This window comes from Hypomesus nipponensis, chromosome 5 (genome assembly GCF_054491055.1).
Source record: "Hypomesus nipponensis isolate SF chromosome 5, ASM5449105v1, whole genome shotgun sequence".
Taxonomy (NCBI): Eukaryota; Metazoa; Chordata; class Actinopteri; order Osmeriformes; family Osmeridae; genus Hypomesus; species Hypomesus nipponensis.
The window spans coordinates 15,090,001-15,102,500 of NC_140365.1; the positions used below are offsets into that span (position 1 = coordinate 15,090,001).

At 47.2% G+C, this 12,500-nt stretch overlaps 35 non-coding genes and 7 pseudogenes across 35 annotated transcripts; all 42 read right to left on the reverse strand.

Annotated features, from left to right (window-relative positions):
* Nucleotides 1-50: 50 nt before the first annotated feature.
* On the reverse strand, nt 51-159 carry LOC146289208 (5S ribosomal RNA; annotated as a pseudogene).
* Nucleotides 160-339: 180 nt separating this feature from the next.
* On the reverse strand, nt 340-458 carry LOC146289209 (5S ribosomal RNA). Its single transcript, XR_014757963.1, has one exon. It is a non-coding gene; the product is annotated as a 5S ribosomal RNA (ribosomal RNA).
* Nucleotides 459-644: 186 nt separating this feature from the next.
* On the reverse strand, nt 645-763 carry LOC146289210 (5S ribosomal RNA). Its single transcript, XR_014758030.1, has one exon. It is a non-coding gene; the product is annotated as a 5S ribosomal RNA (ribosomal RNA).
* Nucleotides 764-955: 192 nt separating this feature from the next.
* LOC146289211 (5S ribosomal RNA) lies at nt 956-1,074 on the reverse strand. The gene has a single exon (XR_014758144.1). It is a non-coding gene; the product is annotated as a 5S ribosomal RNA (ribosomal RNA).
* A 172-nt stretch (nt 1,075-1,246) lies between these two features.
* LOC146289212 (5S ribosomal RNA) lies at nt 1,247-1,355 on the reverse strand (annotated as a pseudogene).
* A 190-nt stretch (nt 1,356-1,545) lies between these two features.
* On the reverse strand, nt 1,546-1,664 carry LOC146289213 (5S ribosomal RNA). Its single transcript, XR_014758145.1, has one exon. It is a non-coding gene; the product is annotated as a 5S ribosomal RNA (ribosomal RNA).
* Nucleotides 1,665-1,842: 178 nt separating this feature from the next.
* On the reverse strand, nt 1,843-1,961 carry LOC146289214 (5S ribosomal RNA). Its single transcript, XR_014757654.1, has one exon. It is a non-coding gene; the product is annotated as a 5S ribosomal RNA (ribosomal RNA).
* A 176-nt stretch (nt 1,962-2,137) lies between these two features.
* Nucleotides 2,138-2,256, reverse strand: LOC146289215 (5S ribosomal RNA). The gene has a single exon (XR_014758146.1). It is a non-coding gene; the product is annotated as a 5S ribosomal RNA (ribosomal RNA).
* A 310-nt stretch (nt 2,257-2,566) lies between these two features.
* Nucleotides 2,567-2,685, reverse strand: LOC146289216 (5S ribosomal RNA). The gene has a single exon (XR_014758147.1). It is a non-coding gene; the product is annotated as a 5S ribosomal RNA (ribosomal RNA).
* A 170-nt stretch (nt 2,686-2,855) lies between these two features.
* Nucleotides 2,856-2,974, reverse strand: LOC146289217 (5S ribosomal RNA). The gene has a single exon (XR_014758149.1). It is a non-coding gene; the product is annotated as a 5S ribosomal RNA (ribosomal RNA).
* A 172-nt stretch (nt 2,975-3,146) lies between these two features.
* On the reverse strand, nt 3,147-3,255 carry LOC146289218 (5S ribosomal RNA; annotated as a pseudogene).
* A 188-nt stretch (nt 3,256-3,443) lies between these two features.
* Nucleotides 3,444-3,562, reverse strand: LOC146289219 (5S ribosomal RNA). The gene has a single exon (XR_014758152.1). It is a non-coding gene; the product is annotated as a 5S ribosomal RNA (ribosomal RNA).
* Nucleotides 3,563-3,740: 178 nt separating this feature from the next.
* Nucleotides 3,741-3,859, reverse strand: LOC146289220 (5S ribosomal RNA). Its single transcript, XR_014757655.1, has one exon. It is a non-coding gene; the product is annotated as a 5S ribosomal RNA (ribosomal RNA).
* A 176-nt stretch (nt 3,860-4,035) lies between these two features.
* LOC146289221 (5S ribosomal RNA) lies at nt 4,036-4,154 on the reverse strand. The gene has a single exon (XR_014758154.1). It is a non-coding gene; the product is annotated as a 5S ribosomal RNA (ribosomal RNA).
* A 178-nt stretch (nt 4,155-4,332) lies between these two features.
* On the reverse strand, nt 4,333-4,451 carry LOC146289222 (5S ribosomal RNA). Its single transcript, XR_014757656.1, has one exon. It is a non-coding gene; the product is annotated as a 5S ribosomal RNA (ribosomal RNA).
* Nucleotides 4,452-4,627: 176 nt separating this feature from the next.
* Nucleotides 4,628-4,746, reverse strand: LOC146289223 (5S ribosomal RNA). Its single transcript, XR_014758157.1, has one exon. It is a non-coding gene; the product is annotated as a 5S ribosomal RNA (ribosomal RNA).
* A 178-nt stretch (nt 4,747-4,924) lies between these two features.
* Nucleotides 4,925-5,043, reverse strand: LOC146289224 (5S ribosomal RNA). Its single transcript, XR_014757657.1, has one exon. It is a non-coding gene; the product is annotated as a 5S ribosomal RNA (ribosomal RNA).
* A 176-nt stretch (nt 5,044-5,219) lies between these two features.
* Nucleotides 5,220-5,338, reverse strand: LOC146289225 (5S ribosomal RNA). Its single transcript, XR_014758159.1, has one exon. It is a non-coding gene; the product is annotated as a 5S ribosomal RNA (ribosomal RNA).
* A 174-nt stretch (nt 5,339-5,512) lies between these two features.
* Nucleotides 5,513-5,631, reverse strand: LOC146289226 (5S ribosomal RNA). Its single transcript, XR_014757658.1, has one exon. It is a non-coding gene; the product is annotated as a 5S ribosomal RNA (ribosomal RNA).
* Nucleotides 5,632-5,807: 176 nt separating this feature from the next.
* LOC146289227 (5S ribosomal RNA) lies at nt 5,808-5,926 on the reverse strand. The gene has a single exon (XR_014758161.1). It is a non-coding gene; the product is annotated as a 5S ribosomal RNA (ribosomal RNA).
* A 180-nt stretch (nt 5,927-6,106) lies between these two features.
* LOC146289228 (5S ribosomal RNA) lies at nt 6,107-6,225 on the reverse strand. Its single transcript, XR_014758164.1, has one exon. It is a non-coding gene; the product is annotated as a 5S ribosomal RNA (ribosomal RNA).
* A 172-nt stretch (nt 6,226-6,397) lies between these two features.
* Nucleotides 6,398-6,506, reverse strand: LOC146289229 (5S ribosomal RNA; annotated as a pseudogene).
* Nucleotides 6,507-6,690: 184 nt separating this feature from the next.
* On the reverse strand, nt 6,691-6,809 carry LOC146289230 (5S ribosomal RNA). Its single transcript, XR_014758165.1, has one exon. It is a non-coding gene; the product is annotated as a 5S ribosomal RNA (ribosomal RNA).
* A 178-nt stretch (nt 6,810-6,987) lies between these two features.
* LOC146289231 (5S ribosomal RNA) lies at nt 6,988-7,106 on the reverse strand. Its single transcript, XR_014758167.1, has one exon. It is a non-coding gene; the product is annotated as a 5S ribosomal RNA (ribosomal RNA).
* Nucleotides 7,107-7,304: 198 nt separating this feature from the next.
* LOC146289232 (5S ribosomal RNA) lies at nt 7,305-7,423 on the reverse strand. Its single transcript, XR_014758168.1, has one exon. It is a non-coding gene; the product is annotated as a 5S ribosomal RNA (ribosomal RNA).
* A 232-nt stretch (nt 7,424-7,655) lies between these two features.
* LOC146289233 (5S ribosomal RNA) lies at nt 7,656-7,774 on the reverse strand. The gene has a single exon (XR_014757097.1). It is a non-coding gene; the product is annotated as a 5S ribosomal RNA (ribosomal RNA).
* A 170-nt stretch (nt 7,775-7,944) lies between these two features.
* Nucleotides 7,945-8,063, reverse strand: LOC146289234 (5S ribosomal RNA). Its single transcript, XR_014758170.1, has one exon. It is a non-coding gene; the product is annotated as a 5S ribosomal RNA (ribosomal RNA).
* A 172-nt stretch (nt 8,064-8,235) lies between these two features.
* On the reverse strand, nt 8,236-8,344 carry LOC146289235 (5S ribosomal RNA; annotated as a pseudogene).
* A 188-nt stretch (nt 8,345-8,532) lies between these two features.
* Nucleotides 8,533-8,650, reverse strand: LOC146289236 (5S ribosomal RNA; annotated as a pseudogene).
* A 178-nt stretch (nt 8,651-8,828) lies between these two features.
* On the reverse strand, nt 8,829-8,947 carry LOC146289237 (5S ribosomal RNA). Its single transcript, XR_014757659.1, has one exon. It is a non-coding gene; the product is annotated as a 5S ribosomal RNA (ribosomal RNA).
* A 176-nt stretch (nt 8,948-9,123) lies between these two features.
* LOC146289238 (5S ribosomal RNA) lies at nt 9,124-9,242 on the reverse strand. The gene has a single exon (XR_014758172.1). It is a non-coding gene; the product is annotated as a 5S ribosomal RNA (ribosomal RNA).
* A 178-nt stretch (nt 9,243-9,420) lies between these two features.
* LOC146289239 (5S ribosomal RNA) lies at nt 9,421-9,539 on the reverse strand. The gene has a single exon (XR_014757662.1). It is a non-coding gene; the product is annotated as a 5S ribosomal RNA (ribosomal RNA).
* A 172-nt stretch (nt 9,540-9,711) lies between these two features.
* Nucleotides 9,712-9,830, reverse strand: LOC146289240 (5S ribosomal RNA). The gene has a single exon (XR_014758184.1). It is a non-coding gene; the product is annotated as a 5S ribosomal RNA (ribosomal RNA).
* Nucleotides 9,831-10,008: 178 nt separating this feature from the next.
* On the reverse strand, nt 10,009-10,127 carry LOC146289241 (5S ribosomal RNA). The gene has a single exon (XR_014757663.1). It is a non-coding gene; the product is annotated as a 5S ribosomal RNA (ribosomal RNA).
* A 176-nt stretch (nt 10,128-10,303) lies between these two features.
* Nucleotides 10,304-10,422, reverse strand: LOC146289242 (5S ribosomal RNA). Its single transcript, XR_014755631.1, has one exon. It is a non-coding gene; the product is annotated as a 5S ribosomal RNA (ribosomal RNA).
* Nucleotides 10,423-10,596: 174 nt separating this feature from the next.
* On the reverse strand, nt 10,597-10,715 carry LOC146289243 (5S ribosomal RNA). Its single transcript, XR_014757664.1, has one exon. It is a non-coding gene; the product is annotated as a 5S ribosomal RNA (ribosomal RNA).
* Nucleotides 10,716-10,891: 176 nt separating this feature from the next.
* On the reverse strand, nt 10,892-11,010 carry LOC146289244 (5S ribosomal RNA). The gene has a single exon (XR_014758195.1). It is a non-coding gene; the product is annotated as a 5S ribosomal RNA (ribosomal RNA).
* A 180-nt stretch (nt 11,011-11,190) lies between these two features.
* LOC146289245 (5S ribosomal RNA) lies at nt 11,191-11,309 on the reverse strand. The gene has a single exon (XR_014758199.1). It is a non-coding gene; the product is annotated as a 5S ribosomal RNA (ribosomal RNA).
* A 172-nt stretch (nt 11,310-11,481) lies between these two features.
* LOC146289246 (5S ribosomal RNA) lies at nt 11,482-11,590 on the reverse strand (annotated as a pseudogene).
* A 172-nt stretch (nt 11,591-11,762) lies between these two features.
* On the reverse strand, nt 11,763-11,881 carry LOC146289247 (5S ribosomal RNA). The gene has a single exon (XR_014758200.1). It is a non-coding gene; the product is annotated as a 5S ribosomal RNA (ribosomal RNA).
* A 178-nt stretch (nt 11,882-12,059) lies between these two features.
* LOC146289248 (5S ribosomal RNA) lies at nt 12,060-12,178 on the reverse strand. Its single transcript, XR_014758202.1, has one exon. It is a non-coding gene; the product is annotated as a 5S ribosomal RNA (ribosomal RNA).
* A 198-nt stretch (nt 12,179-12,376) lies between these two features.
* Nucleotides 12,377-12,495, reverse strand: LOC146289249 (5S ribosomal RNA). The gene has a single exon (XR_014758203.1). It is a non-coding gene; the product is annotated as a 5S ribosomal RNA (ribosomal RNA).
* Nucleotides 12,496-12,500: the final 5 nt, after the last annotated feature.

The following is a 12,500-nucleotide window of genomic DNA, read 5'->3' on the forward strand; positions in this document are numbered from 1 at the left end:
ACTACTTGTGCATATTGCAAGATTTCAGTTTCTAAGTGAATGAGCAAAAGAGCATACAGCACCTGGCATTCCCAGGCGGTCTCCCATCCAAGTACTAACCAGGCCCGACCCTGCTTAGCTTCCGAGATCAGGCGTTGCCAGGCTGGTATGGCCGTACGAAATAAGTTGACAACCATAGGCTACTTATCCATATACAGATTTGCCAATTGACAATGCAAGGTGGTCTCTCTCTCTCTCTCTCTCTCTCTCGTGTCAAAATGAAAACAGCTTCCAGCCCCTTTCATGAAGGACTACTTGTGCATATTGCAAGATTTCAGTTTCTAAGTGAATGAGCAAAAGAGCATACAGCACCTGGTATTCACAGGCGGTCTCCCATCCAAGTACTAACCAGGCCCGACCCTGCTTAGCTTCCGAGATCAGACGAGATCGGGCGTTGCCAGGCTGGTATGGCCGTAAAATAAGGTGACAACCATAGGCTACTTATCCATATACAGATTTGGCAATTGACAATGCAAGGTGGTCTCTCTCTCTCTCTCTCTCTCTCTCTCTCTCTCGTGTCAAAATGAAAACAGCTTCCAGCCCCTTTCATGAAGGACTACTTGTGCATATTGCAAGATTTCAGTTTCTAAGTGAATGAGCAAAAGAGCATACAGCACCTGGTATTCCCAGGCGGTCTCCCATCCAAGTACTAACCAGGCTCGACCCTGCTTAGCTTCCGAGATCAGACGAGATCGGGCGTTGCCAGGCTGGTATGGCCGTACGAAATAAGTTGACAACCATAGGCTACTTATCCATATACAGATTTAGCAATTGACAATGCAAGGTGGTCTCTCTCTCTCTCTCTCTCTCTCTCTCTCTCTCTCTCGTGTCAAAATGAAAACAGCTTCCAGCCCCTTTCATGAAGGACTACTTGTGCATATTGCAAGATTTCAGTTTCTAAGTGAATGAGCAAAAGAGCATACAGCACCTGGTATTCCCAGGCGGTCTCCCATCCAAGTACTAACCAGGCCCGACCCTGCTTAGCTTCCGAGATCAGACGAGATCGGGCGTTGCCAGGCTGGTATGGCCGTACGAAATAAGTTGACAACCATAGGCTACTTATCCATATACAGATTTAGCAATTGACAATGCAAGGTGGTCTCTCTCTCTCTCTCTCGTGTCAAAATGAAAACAGCTTCCAGCCCCTTTCATGAAGGACTACTTGTGCATATTGCAAGATTTCAGTTTCTAAGTGAATGAGCAAAAGAGCATACAGCACCTGGCATTCCCAGGCGGTCTCCCATCCAAGTACTAACCAGGCCCGACCCTGCTTAGCTTCCGAGATCAGGCGTTGCCAGGCTGGTATGGCCGTACGAAATAAGTTGACAACCATAGGCTACTTATCCATATACAGATTTGCCAATTGACAATGCAAGGTGGTCTCTCTCTCTCTCTCTCTCTCTCTCTCTCTCTCTCGTGTCAAAATGAAAACAGCTTCCAGCCCCTTTCATGAAGGACTACTTGTGCATATTGCAAGATTTCAGTTTCTAAGTGAATGAGCAAAAGAGCATACAGCACCTGGTATTCCCAGGCGGTCTCCCATCCAAGTACTAACCAGGCCCGACCCTGCTTAGCTTCCGAGATCAGACGAGATCGGGCGTTGCCAGGCTGGTATGGCCGTACGAAATAAGTTGACAACCATAGGCTACTTATCCATATACAGATTTGGCAATTGACAATGCAAGGTGGTCTCTCTCTCTTTCTCTCTCTCTCGTGTCAAAATGAAAACTGCTTCCAGCCCCTTTCATGAAGGATTACTTGTGCATATTGCAACATTTCAGTTTCTAAGTGAATGAGCAAAAGAGCATACAGCACCTGGTATTCCCAGGCGGTCTCCCATCCAAGTACTAACCAGGCCCGACCCTGCTTAGCTTCCAAGATCAGACGAGATCGGGCGTTGCCAGGCTGGTATGGCCGTACGAAATAAGTTGACAACCATAGACTACTTATCCATATACAGATTTGGCAATTGACAATGCAAGGTGGTCTCTCTCTCTCTCTCTCTCTCGTGTCAAAATGAAAACAGCTTCCAGCCCCTTTCATGAAGGACTACTTGTGCATATTGCAAGATTTCAGTTTCTAAGTGAATGAGCAAAAGAGCATACAGCACCTGGTATTCCCAGGCGGTCTCCCATCCAAGTACTAACCAGGCCCGACCCTGCTTAGCTTCCGAGATCAGACGAGATCGGGCGTTGCCAGGCTGGTATGGCCGTACGAAATAAGTTGACAACCATAGGCTACTTATCCATATACAGATTTAGCAATTGACAATGCAAGGTGGTCTCTCTCTCTCTCTCTCTCTCTCTCTCTCTCTCTCTCTCTCTCTCTCTCTCTCTCTCTCTCTCTCTCTCTCTCTCTCTCTCTCTCTCTCTCTCTCTCTCTCTCTCTCTCTCTCTCTCTCTCTCTCTCTCTCTCTCTCTCTCTCTCTCTCTCCCTCGTGTCAAAATGAAAACAGCTTCCAGCCCCTTTCATGAAGGACTACTTGTGCATATTGCAAGATTTCAGTTTCTAAGTGAATGAGCAAAAGAGCATACAGCACCTGGTATTCCCAGGCGGTCTCCCATCCAAGTACTAACCAGGCCCGACCCTGCTTAGCTTCCGAGATCAGACGAGATCGGGCGTTGCCAGGCTGGTATGGCCGTACGAAATAAGTTGACAACCATAGGCTACTTATCCATATACAGATTTGGCAATTGACAATGCAAGGTGGTCTCTCTCTCTCTCTCGTGTCAAAATGAAAACAGCTTCCAGCCCCTTTCATGAAGGACTACTTGTGCATATTGCAAGATTTCAGTTTCTAAGTGAATGAGCAAAAGAGCATACAGCACCTGGTATTCCCAGGCGGTCTCCCATCCAAGTACTAACCAGGCCCGACCCTGCTTAGCTTCCGAGATCAGACGAGATCGGGCGTTGCCAGGCTGGTATGGCCGTACGAAATAAGTTGACAACCATAGGCTACTTATCCATATACAGATTTAGCAATTGACAATGCAAGGTGGTCTCTCTCTCTCTCTCTCGTGTCAAAATGAAAACAGCTTCCAGCCCCTTTCATGAAGGACTACTTGTGCATATTGCAAGATTTCAGTTTCTAAGTGAATGAGCAAAAGAGCATACAGCACCTGGCATTCCCAGGCGGTCTCCCATCCAAGTACTAACCAGGCCCGACCCTGCTTAGCTTCCGAGATCAGGCGTTGCCAGGCTGGTATGGCCGTACGAAATAAGTTGACAACCATAGGCTACTTATCCATATACAGATTTGCCAATTGACAATGCAAGGTGGTCTCTCTCTCTCTCTCTCTCTCTCTCTCTCTCTCGTGTCAAAATGAAAACAGCTTCCAGCCCCTTTCATGAAGGACTACTTGTGCATATTGCAAGATTTCAGTTTCTAAGTGAATGAGCAAAAGAGCATACAGCACCTGGTATTCCCAGGCGGTCTCCCATCCAAGTACTAACCAGGCCCGACCCTGCTTAGCTTCCGAGATCAGACGAGATCGGGCGTTGCCAGGCTGGTATGGCCGTACGAAATAAGTTGACAACCATAGGCTATTTATCCATATACAGATTTGGCAATTGACAATGCAAGGTGGTCTCTCTCTCTTTCTCTCTCTCTCGTGTCAAAATGAAAACTGCTTCCAGCCCCTTTCATGAAGGATTACTTGTGCATATTGCAACATTTCAGTTTCTAAGTGAATGAGCAAAAGAGCATACAGCACCTGGTATTCCCAGGCGGTCTCCCATCCAAGTACTAACCAGGCCCGACCCTGCTTAGCTTCCAAGATCAGACGAGATCGGGCGTTGCCAGGCTGGTATGGCCGTACGAAATAAGTTGACAACCATAGGCTACTTATCCATATACAGATTTGGCAATTGACAATGCAAGGTGGTCTCTCTCTCTCTCTCTCTCTCGTGTCAAAATGAAAACTGCTTCCAGCCCCTTTCATGAAGGACTACTTGTGCATATTGCAACATTTCAGTTTCTAAGTGAATGAGCAAAAGAGCATACAGCACCTGGTATTCCCAGGCGGTCTCCCATCCAAGTACTAACCAGGCCCGACCCTGCTTAGCTTCCGAGATCAGACGAGATCGGGCGTTGCCAGGCTGGTATGGCCGTACGAAATAAGTTGACAACCATAGGCTATTTATCCATATACAGATTTGGCAATTGACAATGCAAGGTGGTCTCTCTCTCTTTCTCTCTCTCTCGTGTCAAAATGAAAACTGCTTCCAGCCCCTTTCATGAAGGATTACTTGTGCATATTGCAACATTTCAGTTTCTAAGTGAATGAGCAAAAGAGCATACAGCACCTGGTATTCCCAGGCGGTCTCCCATCCAAGTACTAACCAGGCCCGACCCTGCTTAGCTTCCAAGATCAGACGAGATCGGGCGTTGCCAGGCTGGTATGGCCGTACGAAATAAGTTGACAACCATAGGCTACTTATCCATATACAGATTTGGCAATTGACAATGCAAGGTGGTCTCTCTCTCTCTCTCTCTCTCGTGTCAAAATGAAAACTGCTTCCAGCCCCTTTCATGAAGGACTACTTGTGCATATTGCAACATTTCAGTTTCTAAGTGAATGAGCAAAAGAGCATACAGCACCTGGTATTCCCAGGCGGTCTCCCATCCAAGTACTAACCAGGCCCGACCCTGCTTAGCTTCCGAGATCAGACGAGATCGGGCGTTGCCAGGCTGGTATGGCCGTACGAAATAAGTTGACAACCATAGGCTATTTATCCATATACAGATTTGGCAATTGACAATGCAAGGTGGTCTCTCTCTCTTTCTCTCTCTCTCGTGTCAAAATGAAAACTGCTTCCAGCCCCTTTCATGAAGGATTACTTGTGCATATTGCAACATTTCAGTTTCTAAGTGAATGAGCAAAAGAGCATACAGCACCTGGTATTCCCAGGCGGTCTCCCATCCAAGTACTAACCAGGCCCGACCCTGCTTAGCTTCCAAGATCAGACGAGATCGGGCGTTGCCAGGCTGGTATGGCCGTACGAAATAAGTTGACAACCATAGGCTACTTATCCATATACAGATTTGGCAATTGACAATGCAAGGTGGTCTCTCTCTCTCTCTCTCTCTCGTGTCAAAATGAAAACTGCTTCCAGCCCCTTTCATGAAGGACTACTTGTGCATATTGCAACATTTCAGTTTCTAAGTGAATGAGCAAAAGAGCATACAGCACCTGGTATTCCCAGGCGGTCTCCCATCCAAGTACTAACCAGGCCCGACCCTGCTTAGCTTCCGAGATCAGACGAGATCGGGCGTTGCCAGGCTGGTATGGCCGTACGAAATAAGTTGACAACCATAGGCTACTTATCCATATACAGATTTGGCAATTGACAATGCAAGGTGGTCTCTCTCTCTCTCTCTCTCGTGTCAAAATGAAAACTGCTTCCAGCCCCTTTCATGAAGGATTACTTGTGCATATTGCAACATTTCAGTTTCTAAGTGAATGAGCAAAAGAGCATACAGCACCTGGTATTCCCAGGCGGTCTCCCATCCAAGTACTAACCAGGCCCGACCCTGCTTAGCTTCCAAGATCAGACGAGATCGGGCGTTGCCAGGCTGGTATGGCCGTACGAAATAAGTTGACAACCATAGGCTACTTATCCATATACAGATTTGGCAATTGACAATGCAAGGTGGTCTCTCTCTCTCTCTCTCTCTCGTGTCAAAATGAAAACTGCTTCCAGCCCCTTTCATGAAGGACTACTTGTGCATATTGCAACATTTCAGTTTCTAAGTGAATGAGCAAAAGAGCATACAGCACCTGGTATTCCCAGGCGGTCTCCCATCCAAGTACTAACCAGGCCCGACCCTGCTTAGCTTCCGAGATCAGACGAGATCGGGCGTTGCCAGGCTGGTATGGCCGTACGAAATAAGTTGACAACCATAGGCTACTTATCCATATACAGATTTGGCAATTGACAATGCAAGGTGGTCTCTCTCTCTCTCTCTCTCTCTCTCGTGTCAAAATGAAAACAGCTTCCAGCCCCTTTCATGAAGGACTACTTGTGCATATTGCAAGATTTCAGTTTCTAAGTGAATGAGCAAAAGAGCATACAGCACCTGGTATTCCCAGGCGGTCTCCCATCCAAGTACTAACCAGGCCCGACCCTGCTTAGCTTCCGAGATCAGACGAGATCGGGCGTTGCCAGGCTGGTATGGCCGTACGAAATAAGTTGACAACCATAGGCTACTTATCCATATACAGATTTAGCAATTGACAATGCAAGGTGGTCTCTCTCTCTCTCTCTCGTGTCAAAATGAAAACAGCTTCCAGCCCCTTTCATGAAGGACTACTTGTGCATATTGCAAGATTTCAGTTTCTAAGTGAATGAGCAAAAGAGCATACAGCACCTGGCATTCCCAGGCGGTCTCCCATCCAAGTACTAACCAGGCCCGACCCTGCTTAGCTTCCGAGATCAGGCGTTGCCAGGCTGGTATGGCCGTACGAAATAAGTTGACAACCATAGGCTACTTATCCATATACAGATTTGCCAATTGACAATGCAAGGTGGTCTCTCTCTCTCTCTCTCTCTCTCTCTCTCGTGTCAAAATGAAAACAGCTTCCAGCCCCTTTCATGAAGGACTACTTGTGCATATTGCAAGATTTCAGTTTCTAAGTGAATGAGCAAAAGAGCATACAGCACCTGGTATTCCCAGGCGGTCTCCCATCCAAGTACTAACCAGGCCCGACCCTGCTTAGCTTCCGAGATCAGACGAGATCGGGCGTTGCCAGGCTGGTATGGCCGTACGAAATAAGTTGACAACCATAGGCTACTTATCCATATACAGATTTGGCAATTGACAATGCAAGGTGGTCTCTCTCTCTTTCTCTCTCTCTCGTGTCAAAATGAAAACTGCTTCCAGCCCCTTTCATGAAGGACTACTTGTGCATATTGCAAGATTTCAGTTTCTAAGTGAATGAGCAAAAGAGCATACAGCACCTGGTATTCCCAGGCGGTCTCCCATCCAAGTACTAACCAGGCCCGACCCTGCTTAGCTTCCGAGATCAGACGAGATCGGGCGTTGCCAGGCTGGTATGGCCGTACGAAATAAGTTGACAACCATAGGCTACTTATCCATATACAGATTTAGCAATTGACAATGCAAGGAGGTCTCTCTCTCTCTCTCTCTCTCTCTCTCTCTCTCTCTCTCTCTCGTGTCAAAATGAAAACAGCTTCCAGCCCCTTTCATGAAGGACTACTTGTGCATATTGCAAGATTTCAGTTTCTAAGTGAATGAGCAAAAGAGCATACAGCACCTGGTATTCCCAGGCGGTCTCCCATCCAAGTACTAACCAGGCCCGACCCTGCTTAGCTTCCGAGATCAGACGAGATCGGGCGTTGCCAGGCTGGTATGGCCGTACGAAATAAGTTGACAACCATAGGCTACTTATCCATATACAGATTTAGCAATTGACAATGCAAGGTGGTCTCTCTCTCTCTCTCTCTCTCTCTCTCTCTCTCTCTCTCTCTCTCTCTCTCTCTCTCTCTCTCTCTCTCTCTCCCTCGTGTCAAAATGAAAACAGCTTCCAGCCCCTTTCATGAAGGACTACTTGTGCATATTGCAAGATTTCAGTTTCTAAGTGAATGAGCAAAAGAGCATACAGCACCTGGTATTCCCAGGCGGTCTCCCATCCAAGTACTAACCAGGCCCGACCCTGCTTAGCTTCCGAGATCAGACGAGATCGGGCGTTGCCAGGCTGGTATGGCCGTACAAAATAAGTTGACAACCATAGGCTACTTATCCATATACAGATTTGGCAATTGACAATGCAAGGTGGTCTCTCTCTCTCTCTCGTGTCAAAATGAAAACAGCTTCCAGCCCCTTTCATGAAGGACTACTTGTGCATATTGCAAGATTTCAGTTTCTAAGTGAATGAGCAAAAGAGCATACAGCACCTGGTATTCCCAGGCGGTCTCCCATCCAAGTACTAACCAGGCCCGACCCTGCTTAGCTTCCGAGATCAGACGAGATCGGGCGTTGCCAGGCTGGTATGGCCGTACGAAATAAGTTGACAACCATAGGCTACTTATCCATATACAGATTTAGCAATTGACAATGCAAGGTGGTCTCTCTCTCTCTCTCTCGTGTCAAAATGAAAACAGCTTCCAGCCCCTTTCATGAAGGACTACTTGTGCATATTGCAAGATTTCAGTTTCTAAGTGAATGAGCAAAAGAGCATACAGCACCTGGCATTCCCAGGCGGTCTCCCATCCAAGTACTAACCAGGCCCGACCCTGCTTAGCTTCCGAGATCAGGCGTTGCCAGGCTGGTATGGCCGTACGAAATAAGTTGACAACCATAGGCTACTTATCCATATACAGATTTGCCAATTGACAATGCAAGGTGGTCTCTCTCTCTCTCTCTCTCTCTCTCTCTCTCTCGTGTCAAAATGAAAACAGCTTCCAGCCCCTTTCATGAAGGACTACTTGTGCATATTGCAAGATTTCAGTTTCTAAGTGAATGAGCAAAAGAGCATACAGCACCTGGTATTCCCAGGCGGTCTCCCATCCAAGTACTAACCAGGCCCGACCCTGCTTAGCTTCCGAGATCAGACGAGATCGGGCGTTGCCAGGCTGGTATGGCAGACGAAATAAGTTGACAACCATAGGCTATTTATCCATATACAGATTTGGCAATTGACAATGCAAGGTGGTCTCTCTCTCTTTCTCTCTCTCTCGTGTCAAAATGAAAACTGCTTCCAGCCCCTTTCATGAAGGATTACTTGTGCATATTGCAACATTTCAGTTTCTAAGTGAATGAGCAAAAGAGCATACAGCACCTGGTATTCCCAGGCGGTCTCCCATCCAAGTACTAACCAGGCCCGACCCTGCTTAGCTTCCAAGATCAGACGAGATCGGGCGTTGCCAGGCTGGTATGGCCGTACGAAATAAGTTGACAACCATAGGCTACTTATCCATATACAGATTTGGCAATTGACAATGCAAGGTGGTCTCTCTCTCTCTCTCTCTCTCGTGTCAAAATGAAAACTGCTTCCAGCCCCTTTCATGAAGGACTACTTGTGCATATTGCAACATTTCAGTTTCTAAGTGAATGAGCAAAAGAGCATACAGCACCTGGTATTCCCAGGCGGTCTCCCATCCAAGTACTAACCAGGCCCGACCCTGCTTAGCTTCCGAGATCAGACGAGATCGGGCGTTGCCAGGCTGGTATGGCCGTACGAAATAAGTTGACAACCATAGGCTATTTATCCATATACAGATTTGGCAATTGACAATGCAAGGTGGTCTCTCTCTCTTTCTCTCTCTCTCGTGTCAAAATGAAAACTGCTTCCAGCCCCTTTCATGAAGGATTACTTGTGCATATTGCAACATTTCAGTTTCTAAGTGAATGAGCAAAAGAGCATACAGCACCTGGTATTCCCAGGCGGTCTCCCATCCAAGTACTAACCAGGCCCGACCCTGCTTAGCTTCCAAGATCAGACGAGATCGGGCGTTGCCAGGCTGGTATGGCCGTACGAAATAAGTTGACAACCATAGGCTACTTATCCATATACAGATTTGGCAATTGACAATGCAAGGTGGTCTCTCTCTCTCTCTCTCGTGTCAAAATGAAAACTGCTTCCAGCCCCTTTCATGAAGGACTACTTGTGCATATTGCAACATTTCAGTTTCTAAGTGAATGAGCAAAAGAGCATACAGCACCTGGTATTCCCAGGCGGTCTCCCATCCAAGTACTAACCAGGCCCGACCCTGCTTAGCTTCCGAGATCAGACGAGATCGGGCGTTGCCAGGCTGGTATGGCCGTACGAAATAAGTTGACAACCATAGGCTATTTATCCATATACAGATTTGGCAATTGACAATGCAAGGTGGTCTCTCTCTCTTTCTCTCTCTCTCGTGTCAAAATGAAAACTGCTTCCAGCCCCTTTCATGAAGGATTACTTGTGCATATTGCAACATTTCAGTTTCTAAGTGAATGAGCAAAAGAGCATACAGCACCTGGTATTCCCAGGCGGTCTCCCATCCAAGTACTAACCAGGCCCGACCCTGCTTAGCTTCCAAGATCAGACGAGATCGGGCGTTGCCAGGCTGGTATGGCCGTACGAAATAAGTTGACAACCATAGGCTACTTATCCATATACAGATTTGGCAATTGACAATGCAAGGTGGTCTCTCTCTCTCTCTCTCTCTCGTGTCAAAATGAAAACTGCTTCCAGCCCCTTTCATGAAGGACTACTTGTGCATATTGCAACATTTCAGTTTCTAAGTGAATGAGCAAAAGAGCATACAGCACCTGGTATTCCCAGGCGGTCTCCCATCCAAGTACTAACCAGGCCCGACCCTGCTTAGCTTCCGAGATCAGACGAGATCGGGTGTTGCCAGGCTGGTATGGCCGTACGAAATAAGTTGACAACCATAGGCTACTTATCCATATACAGATTTGGCAATTGACAATGCAAGGTGGTCTCTCTCTCTCTCTCTCTCGTGTCAAAATGAAAACTGCTTCCAGCCCCTTTCATGAAGGATTACTTGTGCATATTGCAACATTTCAGTTTCTAAGTGAATGAGCAAAAGAGCATACAGCACCTGGTATTCCCAGGCGGTCTCCCATCCAAGTACTAACCAGGCCCGACCCTGCTTAGCTTCCAAGATCAGACGAGATCGGGCGTTGCCAGGCTGGTATGGCCGTACGAAATAAGTTGACAACCATAGGCTACTTATCCATATACAGATTTGGCAATTGACAATGCAAGGTGGTCTCTCTCTCTCTCTCTCTCTCGTGTCAAAATGAAAACTGCTTCCAGCCCCTTTCATGAAGGACTACTTGTGCATATTGCAACATTTCAGTTTCTAAGTGAATGAGCAAAAGAGCATACAGCACCTGGTATTCCCAGGCGGTCTCCCATCCAAGTACTAACCAGGCCCGACCCTGCTTAGCTTCCGAGATCAGACGAGATCGGGCGTTGCCAGGCTGGTATGGCCGTACGAAATAAGTTGACAACCATAGGCTACTTATCCATATACAGATTTGGCAATTGACAATGCAAGGTGGTCTCTCTCTCTCTCTCTCTCTCTCTCGTGTCAAAATGAAAACAGCTTCCAGCCCCTTTCATGAAGGACTACTTGTGCATATTGCAAGATTTCAGTTTCTAAGTGAATGAGCAAAAGAGCATACAGCACCTGGTATTCCCAGGCGGTCTCCCATCCAAGTACTAACCAGGCCCGACCCTGCTTAGCTTCCGAGATCAGACGAGATCGGGCGTTGCCAGGCTGGTATGGCCGTACGAAATAAGTTGACAACCATAGGCTACTTATCCATATACAGATTTAGCAATTGACAATGCAAGGTGGTCTCTCTCTCTCTCTCTCGTGTCAAAATGAAAACAGCTTCCAGCCCCTTTCATGAAGGACTACTTGTGCATATTGCAAGATTTCAGTTTCTAAGTGAATGAGCAAAAGAGCATACAGCACCTGGCATTCCCAGGCGGTCTCCCATCCAAGTACTAACCAGGCCCGACCCTGCTTAGCTTCCGAGATCAGGCGTTGCCAGGCTGGTATGGCCGTACGAAATAAGTTGACAACCATAGGCTACTTATCCATATACAGATTTGCCAATTGACAATGCAAGGTGGTCTCTCTCTCTCTCTCTCGTGTCAAAATGAAAACAGCTTCCAGCCCCTTTCATGAAGGACTACTTGTGCATATTGCAAGATTTCAGTTTCTAAGTGAATGAGCAAAAGAGCATACAGCACCTGGTATTCCCAGGCGGTCTCCCATCCAAGTACTAACCAGGCCCGACCCTGCTTAGCTTCCGAGATCAGACGAGATCGGGCGTTGCCAGGCTGGTATGGCCGTACGAAATAAGTTGACAACCATAGGCTACTTATCCATATACAGATTTGGCAATTGACAATGCAAGGTGGTCTCTCTCTCTTTCTCTCTCTCTCGTGTCAAAATGAAAACTGCTTCCAGCCCCTTTCATGAAGGACTACTTGTGCATATTGCAAGATTTCAGTTTCTAAGTGAATGAGCAAAAGAGCATACAGCACCTGGTATTCCCAGGCGGTCTCCCATCCAAGTACTAACCAGGCCCGACCCTGCTTAGCTTCCGAGATCAGACGAGATCGGGCGTTGCCAGGCTGGTATGGCCGTACGAAATAAGTTGACAACCATAGGCTACTTATCCATATACAGATTTAGCAATTGACAATGCAAGGTGGTCTCTCTCTCTCTCTCTCTCTCTCTCTCTCTCTCTCTCTCTCTCGTGTCAAAATGAAAACAGCTTCCAGCCCCTTTCATGAAGGACTACTTGTGCATATTGCAAGATTTCAGTTTCTAAGTGAATGAGCAAAAGAGCATACAGCACCTGGTATTCCCAGGCGGTCTCCCATCCAAGTACTAACCAGGCCCGACCCTGCTTAGCTTCCGAGATCAGACGAGATCGGGCGTTGCCAGGCTGGTATGGCCGTACGAAATAA